This window comes from Triticum urartu, chromosome 4, assembly GCF_003073215.2.
Source record: "Triticum urartu cultivar G1812 chromosome 4, Tu2.1, whole genome shotgun sequence".
Lineage (NCBI taxonomy): Eukaryota > Viridiplantae > Streptophyta > Magnoliopsida > Poales > Poaceae > Triticum > Triticum urartu.
This window is the reverse complement of record NC_053025.1, coordinates 67,729,993-67,751,673: the sequence shown is the minus strand read 5'-3', so window position 1 is coordinate 67,751,673 and position 21,681 is coordinate 67,729,993.

Sequence of the window (21,681 nt, the reverse complement as noted above, 5' to 3'; positions counted from 1 at the left end):
GAGGTTGAATATCCCGTGGATACTCAAGCAAGCACCGAGAGATCAAGGACATAAAACTACTCCCAAGACGAAGACTTGTTTTGTGCCATGCTTGGATGAACGTGTCACCTGATGCATTGGTTGGCACAGACCAAACCAAGGACAGATTTTGGAGTAGAATTGAAGACTACTATTGCAACACCATGAGTTTGTAACCGTCTCATCCAACCGCACTCAAGGCTCTCTTGGACACTATTGGGGCACTATCAAAGAGTAATGCAACTAGTAGTCTGGTTGTATTGATCAAGTCAACCATGCACCACTGAGTGGGGTGCAAATAACGGAGTATGGGCCTATCATTCAATCCTTCTGCAAGAAACACAATAATAAGAACGCCGGCAAAGCCTTCACATCGCACCATTGCTACAAGGAACTGTTGGGGAACGTAGTAATTTCAAAAAAATTCCTACGCACACGCAAGATCATGGTGATGCATAGCAACGAGAGGGGAGAGTGTGATCTAAGTACCCTCATAGACCGACAGTGGAAGCGTTATGACAACACGGTTGATGTAGTCGTACGTCTTCACGGCCCGATCGATCAAGCACCGAAACTACGGCACCTCCGAGTTTTAGCACACGTTCAGCTCGATGACGATCCCCGGACTCCGATCCAGCAAAGTGTCGGGGAAGAGTTCTGTCAGCACGACGGCGTGGTGACGATCTTGATGTTCTACCGTCGCAGGGTTTCGCCTAAGCACCGCTACAATATTATCGAGGAGTATGGTGGAAGGGGGCACCGCACACGGCTAAGAAAACGATCACGTGGATCAACTTGTGTGTCTAGGGGTGCCCCCTGCCCCTGTATATAAAGGAGAAAGGGGAGCAGGCCGTCCGGCCCTATGGCGCGCCAAGGAGGAGTCCTCCTCCTAGTAGGAGTAGGACTCCCCTCTTTCCTACTCCTACTAGGAGGGGGAAAGGAAGGGGGAGAGGGAGAAGGAAAGGGAGCGCCGCCCCCCCTCTCCTAGTCCAATTCGGACCAGAGGGGGAGGGGCGCGCGGCCCACCCTGGCCGCCCCTCTCTCTCTCCACTAAGGCCCATAAGACCCATTACTTCTCCCGGGGGGGTTCCGGTAACCCTCCGACACTCCGGTTTTCTCCGAAATCACCCAGAACACTTCCGGTGTCCGAATATAGTCGTCCAATATGTCAATCTTTATGTCTCGACCATTTTGAGACTCCTCGTCATGTCCGTGATCATATCCGGGACTCCGAACTAACTTCGGTACATCAAAACTCATAAACTCATAATATAACTGTCATCGAAACCTTAAGCGTGCGGACCCTACGGGTTTGAGAACAATGTAGACATGACCGAGACATGTCTCCGGTCTATAACCAATAGCGTAACCTGGATGCTCATATTGGCTCCCACATATTCTATGAAGATCTTTATCGGTCAGACCGCATAACAACATACGTTGTTCCCTTTGCCATCGGTATGTTACTTGCCCGAGATTCGATCGTCGGTATCTTAATACCTAGTTCAATCTCGTTACCGGCAAGTCTCTTTACTCGTTCCGTAATACATCATCTCACAACTAACTCATTAGTTGCAATGCTTGCAAGGCTTATGTGATGTGCATTACCGAGAGGGCCCAGAGATACCTCTCCGACAATCGGAGTGACAAATCCTAATCTCGAAATACGCCAACCCAATATTTACCTTTGGAGACACCTGTAGAGCTTCTTTATAATCACCCAGTTACGTTGTGACGTTTGGTAGCACACAAAGTGTTCCTCCGGCAAACGGGAGTTGCATAATCTCATAGTCATAGGAACATGTATAAGTCATGAAGAAAGCAATAGCAACACACTAAACGATCGGGTGCTAAGCTAATGGAATGGGTCATGTCAATCACATCATTCTGTAATAATGTGACCCCGTTAATCAAATGACAACACATGTCTATGGTTAGGAAACATAACCATCTTTGATTAACGAGCTAGTCAAGTAGAGGCATACTAGTGACGTTTAGTTTGTCTATGTATTCACACAAGTATTATGTTTCCGGATAATACAATTCTAGCATGAATAATAAACATTTATCATGATATAAGGAAATAAAATAATAACATTATTATTGCCTCTAGGGCATATTTCCTTCAGGAACTAGTTGGCAATGAGAAGTGGATCCGGAGGAAATTTGAGACCATACCAAAGAGATCATGGATTAGCATATCTGTGGAAGTCAATGACGAGGGGGATGAAAATCCATACAGACGGCCAGATGGAAAAACCCTTACAAAAGACAGGAAGAACCGTGGAGTTGTCGACGCCCTACAAGGAGGAGTTTTGTGCTATGATTGAGACCAAAAAAGCATTAGCGGCTGAACGCAAAGAAGAGAAGACGGCTAGGTGGAATAAGCTTAAGTGCTTGGAGGACAATAAACGGAGATCAAAGTTGGCCGCCGAAGAAAGGAAGGTGAAGGTAGAGGAGCGTCAGATTGCTCTCTAGGAGGAGAGAGCTGCAAAGAAGAAGGTCGGAGAGCGGGCTATCATGTTCATCAAACCATGCACGATGGATGCAATGGCAAGGAAGTCTTGGGAGCTCACTCGTTTAGATATCATAGCCTAATCGGAGGTCTCCCGTGGTGGTGATGGTCATGGCCGTGGGGGTGGTGATGATTTCCTTGAAGGTGATGGTGGTGTTGATGAGCAAGAAAGTGCTTGAGTTCATGTTGCAAAGCCTTGGTCGACGTGGTGTCTTTTGGATGAACACTATGCATTTTTAAATTTGAATTGCTTGTTTAGATGAACTATATGCATGCTTATGGTTGATTTGTTGTGTATGTTCATTTTGAATCCTTCGAATGATATTTATACCGTGTAATTGTTTGAAATGTATTTGACAAAGTCTAGAAGATAAAACCAATAGTGGATTTGTTTCTGTCTTTTGTTGAATCTTTTTCACGGCTCGCTATCTTGTTCGCTTTTGTCAACTGAAGTCGCGCGTAGCGCCAACTAACTGATAGCTGATAGAGCGTGGAGCCCCTTCTCTAAGCGAGCAGAGCTCTCCGCTTAGTGGTTTCTTACTCGGTCTCCTCATCTGAATAGATGGTAAGTTAATTTATCAAGTTGAGGCATTTTGATTTGGATTTCAAATAAGAAAGAAAAGACTCCGAACCGTACTTTTGCTATTTTATATCTATATCTCTCTTCTTCTTTGCTCGCGAGAGTGAATAAGAGGACGACCCACCGGGGGAAGGATGGAATGAGTCGGCAAGGGGATCAACCTGGAATTAGCCATCCCCTTCTTTGACTATTTCTTCCTACTAGCTACAGTGCAGCACCTGTTCCTAGCTACGATGTTGCTCCTGTCCGCCCCTTGATTTATCACCGCTTTGGTCTTTTATTGGTCATTGATTTATAGATGGGAGGATAAGTACCCTGGCTCGACCCCAGATACCATCCCACTCGGCCTAACCTGTGGGGGTAAGGTTCCTCTCGGAGACTGCCAGTCTACAAGAAGCTCGCAGAGCTTTAGCCATTGGACCAACTGGATTGAGCTTACTTGAGGGTGTCATGCTCTGTCAATATCTGTTGCAGGAGTTTGATGTTGTGGGATCACTGGCTTCTTGCTCAACGGATTTCGCTTCTGCACTTGACTTGAGAAGGGCGAATGTTTCTGCTCGCTTTCAACCACTGCCACTTTACCTGAGCACTGTGACGCAGTCGGTCAAGTATTGAGTTTCTGCTAGTATATCAAGGACTATGCGGGTTATTCTTCTACTGCTTATTGCCGGACCCTTCTTTCCTCTTTTCTAGTTATAGCTTCTATAGTGAGTGGCCCTTCCGCTTTGATCTAGTTGTAGTTTGTATTGTACTAAATTGAACACATATCGCGGCTTGTCGAGCATTTGACAAACTCATACCATCCATTTCAAATGGGATTTGTCCCGTGGACACACGAGCAATCCAACCCGTCGGATTTCCTTTTCCCCGAATATATCCTATGTGCTTAACACATTGATGTCAGCGGGGTTTGTTTTCCATGTTTGTTAGAGAGCCACACGACTTTCAAATAGGAGTTAGCGTACGACCATATACCACGTTTCACAATTATGGAACTCTCGCTAATTCGTGATTCAAAGTAGAGCGAGTGAGGGAGCTATACCCGGGACTCAATCAACATATGCCAAGTGTTCCGTAATCTATGGGCAGCACTCGACAAGGAGATGGAGATAGACAAGCCCCTTTCTCGAAAGGCAAACCCTCTTTATCATCCAACACAAGATCTCCCTATGGAATACCACCATTGTCTTTCTCCATCTCACTCAATAGTATATATCGGTATAAATAGCTCAGCTCACGAAATAGAGCGAGCAAGAGCTCGAACTTGGTAGGAAAGTTCGGATAAGTCGACTCGACTCCTTAGTGCAGCGTACACTTGCTTCAGCAAAACGAGGCTCATCCATTTGTTTTGATCCGAATTACACTCTAGACCAGCTCTTCTTATAGAGAAGGAACTCCACTTTGACAGTCATACGAGAGGGAAGAGACTCAAAGTTGATGAGAATAGTCGATTTGACCGGTATCACGAATAGCAGTTTTAGTAGAAAAGGGCGTTGATGATTGAAAGGATTTCTCCTCGAACCACTAGTAACTATGTCAGCTTTTGTCATTCTGATGATACTGAATCGGATCAATATTTGGAATAACAATATCTGATCTATCAAATCGATACCTCTCAACTTAGATGAGCCTGCCAGTTTCAGTATTCCATGCTTGATAGGAAGTCAAACTTTCCATGCTTTATATGGTCTTGGGTCTACTGTGATTCCCTTCACTGTCTACGAGCTCCTTTTCCTTTCTTTGATGATCTTCAACTATTTGAATTCCCTGCGAATTGATCATTTTTTTCCTAATATAGGGGTTCGGCTAGACCCTGCCACCGTTTAACTCCTCAAATTATAAGGAGGCATATTAAGACATAACGGATCGGCTAGAGATGCCTTAACCTTAATAGCAAGGTCTCCTACCTAGTGCTGCCATATAGTTTTATCAGAAACATTGAGTACATTGTAGATGTACACCCACACACCATCACACGCAAGCAAAAATGCACAATACTTGCTGAAAAGTAAACCCGTGGTGTTTCAAGGTAAAAAAACACCATAAGCGCCTCACTGTTGACAAGAGCGTCGCCTTCCCCTATCTTTACTTGATTAAAAAGAATATAAGGTTCCGTGTTCACTTTTCTTTCCTTCATTTCTTTGTCCAACTTTCTCTATATGACAATGAATCACCTTAATTTACCTACGTTCTGAACTAATTTCACTTTAATTTATACTTATCAAATTTCTCATCAAAATAAGGTAAATCACATGCAGGATTCAATAAATATCTATTTACGCAATCGCGTTAACATGAATAAGTAAATCACAAGCTGACATACTAAAATATTTATATTCTATTACAACCCACGGGTATTGCCTAGTCTTATAGTCTACTAAAATAATGCTTCATGTTAATCCTTTCTGACAGAACAATCCATATTAGTGAACATCAAGACGTCAACACCCGAGATTTGACCGTGGCAGGCCAGGACCAGCGTCTAGCTTGCCCGAAACAAGATAATTCAGTTAACGTGGACAGCAGCCACGGCCACGCAGCAAGCCGAGCCGGCCGGCCGGCCGGCCGTGTCCCTCGTGGCCGTGACCACACTCGGCAGGTCCAGTGATGCACGCAAGCGGCCGGCAGGGGCGAACCCACGTTGAACCACCCGGTGTCACTGGACACCGGGTAAATTTGACTCGCGCTTGTATATGATCCGCATGTCACGGCTAGGACACCGGTAAATTCAAGACATGGACACCGGCTGAATCGTGGGACTGAAAGCAAGTGAGCGACGAAGCACCCACCAGGCGTGGCCTATTTGGCTAGTGAGGGCCTGGTAGCAGCCCATTTGGCTAGTGAGGCGTGTCCCATCCCCCTGTCGTTATTATTGATCGATTGGACCGATCCTCTGTAGGTGCGTCTGTTCGTGTTAGTCTGTTCGTTCGTCTCCTCACGCTAGAATCCTCCTAACGGTCTCACCCACATGCAGGTCGGTGGGTAATTCAAAGGAAAATATACAACATTTTTTTAACACAGTACATACACATGCGTTCACATATACATGCATATACTCATCACTATTAATATACATGCACACCTATCCATACGAGCACCTTCGAAAGACTAAGCCGGTATATCATCTTGACATTGACGAAATCACCTAAGATATCTTGTAGTCGATGAGAACGTATCCTCACACTGAACGCGCATGACCAGAAATTCTGAAATAAATGCGAGCACAAGATTTTAACCCTATAGGCTGGGATACCAGTGTCATTCTAACTATCCAACCCTATGCGAGCACAGGATTATACAACACTTTGCAAGGTCACCAATCTCTCTGAATTATAAGTACTCGTATGTATATCAAATTTTTTTAACGCGTATGTATTTTAATTTGTTACATCTCTAATTCACGTTTTCCAAATTATATGGGTATTACAGGAAAATTGGATTGCCATGACTTGCATATTTTCCTTAATATCGTCCATTTGGATTATTTCTCGACCATACAACATGAGTAAAACAAAGAAGTAAAAGCTTCACAACATGGAACACTTCATTTTGCTAAGCATTTTTACCGTCAAATATTTTAAATAGTACACATATGGATATTAGGACATTTTTGTTCTGGGTCCGCCCCTGACGGCCGGGCGGCAGCATGACGCGCACCTGGACACACGCCGGCCGCCCAAGAGCTGAGCAGCAGCGGCGAAAGGCAACGGAAGCAGACTGCCTTTATCGTATTCTGATTTGATGAGAGAGAGAGAGAGAGAGAGAGAGAGAGAGAGAGAGAGAGAGAGAGGGAGGGAGGGAGGTGCACTGAACCTTGCAGCCGGAGGTGCGTAACTAGTTGATTCGCGTCACACTCTCCTTTCCTTTCTGGTCGAGTCACAGCTAATTGCGTGAAATGCTCGCTCCATCTGGTCGCCTTTATTAGGACGGGTAGGGTAGGGTGGATTATCGTTTCCACGGGTCAGCACGGGCTACCTAGAAGGGGGGTGGAGGTTGGAGGATGTCTACTCGTCGCGTCTTTTCTCACACTTGTGGTAATTTTGAGGTTTGTAGTTGTGCATGCAGTGATATAAGAACAATTTTAGTAGAGTGTTCATCTCGCCCGATCTTCATAATAACCATCATTATATCAATTTTGTCTGAAGATCTACTCTAGCAGAGTCGTCATGCTGTCCTCCTCGATGGTCATAATTCTTGGAGGCGCTTCAAATCCAGTCAACGAGCCTCCATATTTGGATGCTGGATGAGGCGATGTAGTGTGCCCTTCATCCACCGAAATACTGACGCCACATGCATTTCAGAACACAAGCTCCCTTCGGTCATAGCCCATATCCCCATGCCGCCTTCATTTCTTGCCACCTCCAAAGCCACGACCATCGTGAATTGGCCGTCGTCACCTCCGTTGAGCCTTCCAGACCTCCCACGCTTCACCGCAGCGCCGCTCCTTCTTCCCGCCGTCCAACTGCACTACCCCTTCCGCCTTCGACCTAAGGTGTTCGATCCCTTGCCTGAAGGTAAATTTCCCCAACCTTTTCTTGTAGATTTTATTTTAGGGGCTCATATGTTTGTGCACATGGCATAGGATTCACATTATGTGTAGATGGATCCGATAGCGGAGCTATTTTTGTTCGCGATTCTTCATCAAATTCGAGCTATGATTCCGAAAGTGAATCAGGGATGCCAAAGTAGAGCACGTAATATTGATGGTTGTTGAATGGATAGCATCAACCGAAAAAAAGAGGAAATGCCCGGGGATGTAGGTTGGTCAGACCCAAAGGAGATTGAAGCCAAGGACTTCTATTAGAGCTACACTGTCATCATTGTCGAAGCAACATCGCTGCGACACCAAAAGCTAGTATATAACGGACGAGAGAAGAGATTCATCTACCCTCCGGCACCAATCGATGGTACCGGAGTGAGGGTCAGAGGCATAGAGAAGGGGAGGAGACCGATCTGATAATGGCGCTTGGGGTTTATTTTATTTTTAATTTTTGTGAGTTGGGTTGGGGTATCTTTCAGCGGGCTTCGTTAATGATCTGTAACCAAAATGCATGACATAGATGGGATAATGCAACAGTGCGAACTGTAGTGGTGCCAATGCAACTTGAGCCGTGCCATGACTCACTGCTATGTTCCTTTCTAAGAGCACAACCTCACGTGGCCAATTGACCAATTGCAAAGGGATGACTCGAAGTTGTATGGGTATGCATGATAATTAATCCCCAATTTTGCCCTAAGAAATAGTAGCACACTATGGAACAATCTTTCTGACAACGACAACTTAACAAGTCAGCCATGTTGAACGGAACTCTCCAAACATAGGCTCTGCTGAACGCAATAAGACTGAACACACGTGGTTGAAATGTTGCCACAGAAACTAATCAAAATCTGTTCAATTTTGCTTCCCAATTAGTTTCCGAGACATACTTGAAAATTATTTCCGAAACGTGATGTTTATCTACAGGTCGGATCCTTCCGATCTACGTTTCTCTTCATCGGCGGCGGTTGTTGTTCTGCCGTGTTGGTCATATAGGGTCTTAGCATGACGACTTCCTGACTGTCTACTAGTACAAGGTTTGTCCGGGTCCGATGAGGGAGGGACAAAGACGGCAGCGCGCCTTCAGCTCGCTGCAGTGTTTGTAGTCGTCGCTAGATGGTCTACAGAGTTGGATGTATTTTTTTACTTTTGATATTCTTTGTACTACCTTGACAGTTGATTAATAGATCGAAAGTTTTCCTCGAAAAAAAGGGTAGCTGGTTTCCCTCAAAAAATTATGAATCTACAAGTGGGTTAGCGAGTTACAATGGAAGTGCTAAATTATCCCTTAGAAGGTGGTAAGCCACCAAGTTTTTTGTCTTTTTTGAGATACGCCAAGAAGAAATATAAAACAAAGAGTTTGCCTATATCTCAGTGGACTGAAAACCCTCATTTCTCACTCGACTTTATAAATGTGTTCATACAAATCTAAAATGATACTTACTATGTTGTAATAATTTCCTCATCAATGTAAATAGTTAGTATATGACCTTATTCCAAGCAACTTTACAATTTGTTCATACGGATCTACTCCCTTTGTTCCCAAATATAAGTCTTTTTAGAGATTTCAACAAGTGACTACATATGGAGCAAAATGAGTAAATCTACACTCTAAAATATGTCTACATACATCCGTATGTTGTAGTCCATTTGAAATGTCTAAAAAGACTTATATTTAGGAACGGAGGGAGTAGAAAACTGTTCACTGTGCCATAATGGTTTGTACCCTAGTGGAAAACAGAAAAGAAATAAAATTGTACACAGTTCAGAAAATGTAAAATCTTGCATGAATCTTAACATGGGCTAGTGGTTCTCACAGTCGATAAGCACCTAAAAAAAATCTCACACGATTGACATTCAGCAAAACCATAAAACAAATGTAGATTTTTGCAGTCTCGTAGAACCAACTTTTTTTGAAAGTCACTCGCAAAAAAAATCACTCGCGAAAAAAAAACTTTTTTGAAAGCAATATCTTGGAAACTACGTAAAATGTGCATGTCTATAGTAACAGGTGGCAAGTGGAAGCTCCTATCCTGTAGCTAACAGCTGCGCTTAAAGACCTGCTATGAGATTTCTTCGCATGAAATCATTCGGTTGCTGAATTTGGAGGATGACTAGGATAACCAAGTGTGGGTGTAGGAATTTTTGGCCGGGATAAATCAGTCATTTCAATCTTTGTTTTTTCGAGGTTTCTCAAGTGGGAAAAAAAGGAAGAAAACGTGTGATGTCTAGGTTCATAGGAGTTGACAAGGTGGCCGGAACAAAGACTTTGCATGTTGCAAGTTAAAGGATTGAGCACATTGGGTGTGCACAAAAAAGGCAACCAGGGGAGAGGAACCCTTGCACATCAAGGCCGGCCTCTCTGAGGGGAATTGCTTGGAATGATATTTGTACCGCACTCTAGGAGAGACCAAATGCAGACAGGAGTGAACTTTAGTTACACTTGTATGATATATAGACATCGTATTTTATGGAATATATTCCTCAAGCAAAATACTTGACATTTGTGGCTTCCGAAACTGGATATGTGACCGACAATCTCGTAAGAGAGATCTTACTAGTCTAACATTACCAGAAGGGGTCAACACAAATCCATACGAGATACTCCTACCGGCTACTGGCCAGTGTCACATAGCTTGGTTCAAAGATGTTGTCTCAAAAAAGGTACTCCCTCCGATCCATATTAATTGTCGATGCTTCTTCCGACAATTAATATGGATCGGTATATCAACTTTTTCCCACCATAATTGTCAAAAGCACATTTTTCATGAGAAAAAAATTGTATTATAAATCATTCTAGAACATAATGGAAGTCCAAATGTGATTGTTATCATAACAAATTACACGATGTCAAACTTTTTTTTGGAGGGATACACAATATCAATCCTAACACACCAAATATAAAAGGAATTTACCCATGACTTCTTTATTCTCAACTACATTCAAAGGCTAACATTAGGATTTGATTCTTGATACTCTTCGCCATTTATTTATTTTATCTTGACAAGACTTATTGTAGCAGAGCAAAAACATTCAATCGACGTAGAGTTTTTGGTGCTTCAGTGCTAACCTTTACACATGTGATTGGGTCAGTACAAATCCATACAAGATACTCCTACTAACCGCTCGTAACATAAAGCTTGTCTTGTCAAGACAAAGATATTTATCATCTTCATCTCAATGTTTTCCGTCACAATGGTCGAAAAATGACTTTACAAGATTATAAGGTAGACAAATGCAATTCTTATTAGTAACAAATTACATAATATCCATCCTGACAGTAAAAAAAATTACACAATTTGCTCATTCATCCTTATTTCTCAACTACAAATGCTACCTATAGGATTAAAATAATAGCAATTCTTAATGCTCTTCCACCATCATTTGTTTCGGCAACAAAAACATCCCGTCAACATAGGGTTTGTGGCTTCACCGTATCATTGACACCACTAATTGGGTCAACACAAATACATACAACATACTAAAATATGTCGTCGACTTAGGGTTTGTGGCTCTTCACCGCTAAACTTAAACAATGACCGAGTTTGTACAAATACATACAATACACTCTTAGTAACCATCATAACAATGTAAAGCTTGTCTTGTAAAGTTCCCTAAGAAATATGTCAATGTTTTCCACCAAAATTGTCAAAATACCATTGTCATCAAAAGATTATACAATAAATCTTTGTAGAACATAAAGAGAGTACAAATGCAACTCTGGTTAGTAACAAATTAACAATGTCAATCCTAACACACTACAAATATTACAAAATGTCCTCATCCCTTTTTAAAATTTCTAGCTGCATTCAAAGGCTAGTTTCAGGATTGACATAATGATTCTTGATCATCTTCCACCATCATCTGTCGCGACAACGAAAATATCGAGTCGACATAAGGTTTGTGACGCTTCACCGCTAACCTGCTAACCTTTACACCGACAACAAGACCCATGTAGATGCCACATCACCAAGCCTACCTCCACCAACAACTAATAAGAATCTTCTAGATTCACACTAAGAGTAAAATGTTTCATGCTTTAGTGCTAGCAAATACTAGATGCTAACTGCAATTAGGGGAAGTATGAACCCAACTATAGTAACATCCCTTGCCAAAAGGAGAGGAAGAAGGCTTTTACTATTTCAATGTTTTCCTTCACAATGGTCAAAATATTACTTTGAAAGATTGTACATGCAATGAATTATTCTAGAACATACGGTAGACCACATGGGATTATTGTTAGACACTATAAAATAGCATAATTTGCTCATTCATCCTTATTTCTCAACTTCAAATGCTACCTTTAGGATTAAAATAATGATCTTAATCCTCTTCCACTATCATTTGTCTTGACAAACAAAATATCCTGTGAACATAGGGTTTGTGACGCTTCATCGCTAAGCTTTGCATTTCTGACTGGGTCAGTACAATACAAACACCATACTAAAATATCCCATCGACATAGGGTTTGTAGCGCTTCACCACTAACCCTTTACACCACTGGGTCAGTACAAATGCATAGAACACACTCCTACTAACCACCATAACAAAGTAAAGCTTGTCTTTTAAAGTTCCCTAAAAATCTATGTCAATGTTTTCTACCAAAATTGTCAAAATACTTTTTCTTCTTCCAAGTATTATACAATATTCTTTCTATAACATAAAGATAGTACAAATGCAATTCTTATCAGTAACAAATTACATAATGACAATCCTATAGCACACTAAATATTACAGAATTTCCTTATCCTTTTTTAAATTTCTAACTGCATTCAAAGGCTAGTTTCAGGATTAACATAATTACTCTTGATCATCTTCCACCACCATCTCCCGCGACGACGAAAATATCCCGTCGACATATGATTTGTGACGCTTCACCGCTAACCTGCTAAGCTTTACACCGACAAGAACACCCATGTAGGTGCCACATCACCAGGCCTACCTCCACCAACAACTAATAAGAATCTTCTAGATTCACACCAAGAGTAAAATGCTTCATGCTCTAGTACTAATAAACATATGCTAACCACAATTAGGACAAGTGAACCCAACAAGGGCACCAAGACTAATAGTAACATCCACTGCCAAAAGGAGAGGAAGAAGGCTTATGGCCCACCCCACCCCCACCCCCCTGTTCCATCATGCATGCATAGCTTGCCTGCCCCCTCAAGTTGGTCCTTGATGCAATGTATCCGCCCCTCCTCGCCTCCCCTCCAAGCTCCCCCGAGATTTCAAACCCCACTCATAAAATTGTCTGCCCTCTCTCGCTTCCTCCGTCATCATGCTTGGCCTCTCCTCCCCCCATCCCCATCCGCATCCCCATCTCCGTCTCCGTCCGTCCACAGAAGCAGCGTCGCCACAGGGGATACACGAGGCACCGCCCCCGCGCACGATATCTGCTTCGCCGTCAGGGGGATCCGCGCGCCTTTGCCGGCCTCCTCCTTTCTCCCTGTGCCACCGTAAACTAATCCCGTTTGGTGGCTGCTGCTGGTGGGCGGCGGAATCCGATCCGAGAGCATCCTGTTCGAAACGGAAGTATTGGTTTCTTTCCGCTGCCGTCCCCCCATTCGTGATCTTGGTATCTTTCTTGGTTGGGGGTGTTGGTTTGGAGGAGAGGGGGGCTCTTGGGGCAGAGGTGGATGCGTGGTACGGACATCGCCAAAATGCAAGTTTCAGGATCGAAGGTACTACCTTTTTTTCTTATGCTTGCTTGATTGTCCACGCTGTTGCCATATTTTAGTTTTGGTTGGTCCATCGGTTCGTTGGCTCATGTAGCTAGGTTGTTTATACAAATTTGCGTGGAGAAGTATGACCTTTCACCTAGTATTTCTTGGAAATTTGGATGGCATATAACATGTTAACATACCTGAATGTTTGGTTGATAGGTGAACATGATTTTCTTGTTCTCTAACAATTTTCTTCGCCCCACAGGTATTGCCACTTGCGGTGCAGTTCTTCCAAAGTAGATGATGTGCAGTTCAGTCACAGACTCACAGAGACTTCAGATCTGTTAAAAATCCTTCAGAATCCACAAGAGTTCTCATTCATCTCAGTTCCTGGATAGCCGCTGATCTGCACTCGCCAAAGAATAGATGGATAGCCAGTTCGGTGCACTGGAAAGAGGAGGTAGCAGGCAGAGGAGGAGCCCTGTGTTAGCCAGACCAAATACTACAAAGAGGCACATACAGCAGCAGAGGGCAAATGCTGCTGACAAGAAGGTTGTCATGCCGAACTACTTCAGCATCGAAGCGTTCTTTGTGCTCGCCTGCCTTACCGTATCATTGCTCATACTGCCATTGGTGCTGCCTCCATTGCCCCCACCACCGTCACTGCTGCTGTTCGTGCCGGTCTGCTTGCTCATCCTGTTGATGGTGTTGGCCTTCATGCCGACGGATATGCGGAGCATGGCCACCTCTTACTTGTAAATAGGCTTGTTGCGTGTTTTTTGTTTCTGATTGTGTGTTGGCATAAGATGAGTGCAATATTATGAAGCATCTTTATATCAGAATATTATATTTTGAACGGTGAAGTTTAGTAACTTTACAGGGTATTGGTTGGCACTTGGAAATTTTGGTGCATTGCTTGAACAAGATTGTGCAGATTTTCTGTCATGGAACCAATCTACTGAGTAAATTAACAGCCTCTGCTATATTGGATTTACATCCACCTCGACTTAACCATTTATATTAGTTCTTGATAAGTGACTATTCTCTTATGTTGACCAGCAAAGTGCACATAGTTCTTTCAAATTCATTGGTCAATGTATCCTAAATCATATTTGTATCATGATTTGGCTTCACTCAGCAGGGCCGTCTAGTCAAATGTTTTGAAATGTCCACTTTCAGTAACGTGCTGAGGCATTTATGCATGCTTAGAACGTTATATTATGCGTCGTCAAGTTAGCTTGGCTAGATTATTATTAGGTCGATCTGCAAGTGGTTTATTGTTAGTGACCAAACATAATTGCAGGTTCCTTAGTTTGTGCTCCAGCAAGCTCCCAAAGAATTGTGTTGCCTTAACAGTTTCTGTCACTGTAATACTACCAGGTTGTGTCAAATGGCAATGCAATGTTGAGTGTTGACTGATTCATTTCAGAGGTTGATTCTAGCCTAAGTAAGCATGGAGGGGCTGTTTCGGTCCAAGAACGCATAATGACTGACTATTACAAGCAACTGGAGAGTTGCTATCACAGTAAGCAATATAAGTAGGGTTCACTATAAGAAATAGAACAACAACAACAACAACAACAACAACAAAGCCTTTAGTCTCAAACAAGTTGGGGTAGGCTAGAGGTGAAACCCATAAGATCTCGCAACCAACTCATGGCTCTGGCACATGGATAGCAAGCTTCCACGCACCCCTGTCCATAGCTAGCTCTTTGGTGATACTCCAATCCTTCAGGTCTCTCTTAACGGACTCCTCCCATGTCAAATTCGGTCTACCCCGCCCTCTCTTGACATTCTCCGCACGCTTTAGCCGTCCACTATGCACCAGAGCTTCTGGAGGCCTGCGCTGAATATGCCCAAACCATCTCAGACGATGTTGGACAAGCTTCTCTTCAATTGGTCCACTATAAGAAATAGAACATGTGAGATAAATTATAAATCACAGGTTTTATATTCTCCCAGGAGTATTTTTTTTTCCAAAAAGGGGCGCTTTATTACTTAAAAGATTTTAAGCATTACACCCGGCCTCTGCATAACTAAGATGCACACAGCGAAATAAGATCCTCTCACACAAAATAAAAATAAAACGGCAAATTACAACGAAACATGTAGAGTCCGTATAACGCCTAATGTGGAGGGGGGCCAATCCTCAGATCATGCTGCCACCCATGTTGGGTAAAAGTATCTCTCGCCGTAGCCTCCAATCATGTACACACCTCCGTAAACAAGCCTCGATTCTCCACGTGTTGTAGAGAGGACCATAAACAAAGAGTCCCGGTACATCTGTAGATAACCTGCAACAGAGAAGTATTTTTATCGTTAAAAACCTTATCATTTCTACATAGCCAAAGCGACCAAATAACGGCAAGCGCTCCCACTCTGAGAAGAGTTCTAAACCTATGATCAGTCCCATATAACCAGTTGCCAAATACATTAGCAACACTACAGGAAGGATACAAGCCAGAAGCTATTTGGATGACTGACCATATAGAACGAGCCAATTTGCATTGGAAGAATAAATGTTTTATTGTCTCCTCATGGTGACAAAATACACATTGCGGGCTTCCATGCCAATTCCTCTTAATAAGGTTTGCAAGACTTTGACATTTTGTGTTATTCTGTTTTTTTTTTTTGAACTATACAAGGCGACCTTTGAAATTTTGTGGAGATGAAGAAATTTCAGAAGGTGTTACTATCATTGCATGGTCAGCAGCTGAATGTGTCCTGGTAATGAGTATTATAGCACCTCAACTGTTATTTATTATTTGTTTTTGTTTTGCAATAATGATGTTGCACCCATAGTGACATTTATATATTAGATCGGTAGAATAATTCCCAGAAGACAAATCAATTGAAGGGCTGTAGGTAAAATTTAAACTCATTTGCAGCAAAATATTTATATAGAGCCTTGAAACTGAACTTCGGATCTTGATAGAACAGACACCATTATCAAAGTTCAGAAAAGCAAGTACCTTTTCTTTCGTAATAAAGCTTAAAACAGCTCAATAAAAGGAGAAGTGAAGAAGAAAAAATGGGCCAAACTCTTCTCACTGAAAACTAGAATTTGAGCCCAACCTGGTTTGGTGTGGTCAATGCCTTGAAAGGTTGAGGATTTAGTGCACCACCAATAACTAATAGACCAAAGTGCTGCTTACATCTAATATTTTTTGTAAACACAACACCTTTTTTTTGAGAAATGTTAACACAACATCTAGTATTAATACCACTGCATCTGGGTCTAATGGACCGAGCTAAGGATAATAGATTGGCTATTCGCAAGGCCCAGTGACTTCGTGTTCTTTTTCGGCCTCCCATAGATATGTCTAGGAAAATGCCCATTTATAACACCCTCAAGTATTGGGAAGCTCCTATTTGGCGCTTTCAACGCTTTTCGGCCTCCCATAGAAATGTCTAGGAAAATGCCCATTTATAGCACCCTCAAGTATTGGGGAGCTCCTATATGGCGCTTTCAACGCCGCTTGGATCTCCGGCCCAGCAATCTTCGAAAAAAACAGACGCAAAAAAAAATGGCACCATCAAATATATGGGAGAGGTGGAAATCAAACCTACATCAATGGCCAACAACTTAGCACGCTAACCACTGCACCAAGACAACTTAGTTGTTTACAATTCGAAAACAGAGCTATTTATGCTTCTTTTCGGACACCATTAACATATAGTAATTTGCACCCATACAAATCATTTGTAAAAAAAATCATAGATTTGCAATAAACAAGTTCACCAACATGGAAAAAGAAGTTTGTGGAATTCAAAGAAAAGTTCGTCGGTTTTGAAAAAAAGTTCATCAATTCAAAAAATTCAATGATTTTGGAAAATAAGTTCACCGATTTAAAAAAAAATTCTTCAACTTTGAATAAAATTTCACAAATTTAAAAAAAATCATCGATTTTGAATAAAATTTTACACATTTAAAAAAGTTCAAAAATTTACAAAAAATATCATCGATTTTGAAAAACAATTCAAAATTTTGATGCCGAGAAATCAAAATTGGATTCAAAAGTGTTCACAGGTTTTAGAAAAAAATGACAAATTTGAAAAAGTTCATCGAATGTGGGAAAAAGTTCACAAACTTTTAAAAAATCATCAATTTTGAAAAAAAATCCACCGGATTTTATAAAAAGTTCACTGGATTTGAAAAAAATCATTAGATTTGAAAAAAAGTTCATTGATTTAAAAAAATCACAAAGTTGAAAAAAATATCATCAATTTTGAACAAAAGTTCATTGAATTTGAAAAAAATAGTTCATCAATTTTGATTAAAAATCATTGATCTTGAAGAAAAATTCCATGATTTGAAAAAAGTTCATCGAACCAGGAAGAATAAAAAAGAACAAAGAAGAAGGAAAAGGGAAAAGGGAAAAAGAAGAAGAAAAGTGGAAAGAAGAAAAACAAGGGAAAGATGATTGTAATCACGTGAGGTTTGGTGACGGGGTGGTTAGTGCAACCTAGTTCGAAGCAGCAGGTCGCCGGTTCATGTTGCGGTACTCACCCGCACTTCTTTTTCCTTTGAAAAATAGAAAAAAAAAGTAGATGGGTCGGTCCAGCTCACAGCACAAAATGTGTGCTTCAGTGCCCGTTTGCAAAATGGCCTACAACGGGCACCCAAGTATTATTCTTCAGACACTACCCCCACCACGCCCCTTCAACTGTCACTTGGGCCAGTCCACCCTCTGAATAACCTTTGTTTGGTATTCTACGGCCAGACCGCCCTTCAAATCGAACTAAGAGACTATTTGCAAACCAACCTGTGGTTGAATGGTTAGGAGGAAGCGAAGTAGACAAAATGAAAGTTCAAAGGGTAGGATGTCCGCAAAAATAATAGTCGAGGAAGCGAAGTAGACAAAATGAAAATACAACAAATTTCACTCTACACCAGCTCCTATAGATGGACTTAGGTGACCGGATCACCCACCGTCCACCACGTAGGCCATCCATTTTGCATAACTTGTTTTTTTAGCAGCTTCAAAACAGAGAGCAAAAAACTCCTTTTCAAACTGAATTTTCAAATAAAAAATTTATAGTACGAATACAGTTATTAACACTATAATAAATTTGGTAATGCTCAGTGCTCGGACGCTGCTAAGTTTTTTCCGAAACAAGCCGGGAAGCATGTGTTTGCATAAGAAGAAGGCACCAAGACCGGTGTCACATCATCAGCACACGCCCAAGTTCATTCTCTTCCTCTCCCGCGCTGTCAAATTCGAAATCGTCACTGACCCGAACTCGCAAGCAAAGAAAACCAAGGAATCCCTGAACGGGGACGACACCGACACCTATCATTTTTCTTCTCCTAACCTTTTTCTTGCTTTTATTCTCCTTTCAGCTCCACTACATCTACATGATATATTCCTTCTACATCAGACAATAATAATAAATCAAAGATTGCATTATTTGTTCTCCTAGAAACAACATTTCTCTGTCACAACGAGCTGGACTTTTCAACTGACCAAATTTCTGAATTCTCTCTCTCTCTCTCTCTCTCTCTCTCTCTCTCTCTCACACACACACACACACACACACACACACACACACACTCACTCGTTGCAGGGTTTCAGTTGGCATCAAGGGACAGGACATCTGAAGCCCATTTAAGCCCGGGCGAGGGTCCCCCGTCTGAAGGCGTTCCAGTACAACCCCGACCTGCTGGTTGCAGCTTGCAAGACATCCAAATGAATGAATGAATGAATGAATGGAGGCTGTGTAGATCTCAGGCTCCATCAGTTTTGGTTTCAGCAAATAACTCGGGCAGTGTAAGCGTGCATGCAGCACAGGAACAGGAACAGCCACACATCAGGAGATTGACAACTGAGAGCAGCCATCTTTCATTTGGTTTCAGTTTTATGTTTGGGAAGGCAAGATTACAGATGACTAGTCCATGTTTCAGTCACAACAACAACAAAAACAAACAAGGCCATATGTATGGTTTACCGAAAACTGGAGAAACATGTTCTCGAGGACGCTTACCAAATTTCACACTACAACAATTCCTATGGATCGCCTTACGCGGCCCGATCACCCACCGGCCCACCAACTGATTATAGCACCACAACTGTTTATTTATTTTTTCTCAGGAAAAACTGTTTATTTATTATTTAATTTTGTTTTGCAACAATGATGTTGCATCCACTGTAATGTTTATCTATTAGATCAGTAGAATAATTCCCAAAGACAAATCAATTGAAGGGCTGTAGGTAAAATTTAAACTCATTTGCCGCAAATATTTATATAGAGCCTTGAAACTGAACTTTAGATCTTGATAGAAAAAACACCATTATCAAAGTTCAGAAAACCATCGACATTAGGGATTGCTGTTGTGCCAATCTGTAAACTACTCAATATAAGGAGATTTTTTTTCCTTCTGTAATGAAGCATAAAACAGCTCAATAAAAGGGGATTTTTTTTAGACACAATAAAAGGAGAAGTAAGTTTTCGGCGGCTAGGACAAACTCTTCTCTCCAAAACTTCGCCAGTGAGCCCGTGGATTTGCCTCCCCTCCGCCTGCCGCTCCGACGGCCGGTGGTGGGGAGGGGAATCCCGATGCCTCCGCTCTGGTTAGTAGTTTAGGTTAGGGTTTTTTAGTCCTTGCAGGTGCGGTGCTCGGGCGGATGGCAGCGCTACTTCTTCGAGTTTGTCTTCCTGACTCCGATCCTCCTCGAGTACGTCTGCCTGGACGTAGTCGACGGAGCTCCGGCTTAGATTCCTGCCGAATCTTTGGGGCGGTGAGGTTAGGGTTTCTCATCTTGTGACAAGGTTTGGTGTCAGGTGTTTCAGATCTATGCAAGGGTTCAACGGCGACGACTGCGGCTCCAGGGCGCTGGTCCTTAGGGGCATGTGCACGAAGACTTCCTGGCTGTCATCGACAAGGTCAAGCCGGCTCCGGTAGGGGAGCGGCGACAGCGGCGTGTCGGTGGCTCGTTGTAGTTGTTTGGGGGTCTTGGAATCTCAATGTAATTTTTATTATGTTCGAGATGCTTTATACTTCCGCTAAACTTTGATAATAGATCTGGATCATTTTTGCAAAAAAATAAATAAAAGGAGAAGTAAAGAAGAAAAAATGAGCCAAACTCTTCTCACTTAAAACTAGAATTTGAGCCCAGCCTGGTGTGGTGTGGTCAGGGCCTTGAAAGGTTGAGGGTTTTGTGCCCACCAATGTACAATAACTTTTTTTAGGCAACCAATGTGTAACTGATGGACTGAGCTAAGGATTATAGATTGCCTATCAGCGAGCCCCGGTGACTTCGTGTTCTTTTTCAGCCTATCATAAAAATGTCTTGAGAAAAGCCCATTTAATGCCCTCAAGTATTTTTCTTGAGTCACTTTTCCCTCCTCAATTGTCATTTGGGTCATCTCACCCTCTGAATAACCTTTGTTTGGTAATTCTGTGGCCAGACCGCCCTCCAGATCCGAACTAGGAGACTATTTGCAGCAGTATTGAATGTTCAGAAGGTAGGATGTCCCCAAGAATAGCTGAGGAAGCGAAGTCTTTTTTTTTTGAAAGACAGGAAGCGAAGTCGAAGTGAAAACTTGAGAGGTTTTTTTAGTCTACTTGAGAGGGTTAAATGGATTCTTTTCAAACAAAATGAAAATACAGCAAATTTCACAGTGCACCAGCTCCTATGGATCACCTTACACGGCCTAATCACTCACCGGCCCACCACGCAAGCCATCCATTTTTGCTAACTTGAATTATTATTGTTTGGTTGAGGAGTAAATTATACAAAACCACCACTTTGAAGGTAAGGTTTGCGAAAACCATTACAATACATTTTTTTTTGCAGAAAACACCGTGTCTTCGGTAATCTTTTTGTAAGAAACACTGATCGGCGGATTTGGCTCCACTGAGCACGTTTATGACAGCTGGGGCCCTTTTTTGCCTACATGGCGTAACATTTCGTGCCAGATCACTTTTATTCTGAATTTACAAACTAGCCCTTAGTTTTTACACAGAAACCCCTAAATCAAAAAGAAAAACGCAATTAGCGCACCCCCACCGCAACCACCCACGTCCCACTCCCCTTCGATCCCATCTCGCTCCTCGAAGCGCAGCGGCGGCAGCGCGGCTAGCGGAGCGGCGGCGGGAGCAGGCGGAGCAGGGCGGCGGCGAGCGTGGCTGGCAGAGCAGGGCGGCGGCGGCGCAGGCGGAGCAAGGCAGCGGCGGCGCGTGGCAGGATGGCGGGCACGGGCGGAGCAGGGCGGCGGCACGGCTGGCAGAGCGGCGGTGAGCGCGGACGAAGCAGGGCGGTGGTGGCGCGGCTGCCATGACGGCGGGCGCGCAGCCAAGCAGAGGCGGGCGCGGCCGGGCAGAGGCGGGAGCGTGGCGGGGCCGGGCAGAGGCGGGAGCGTG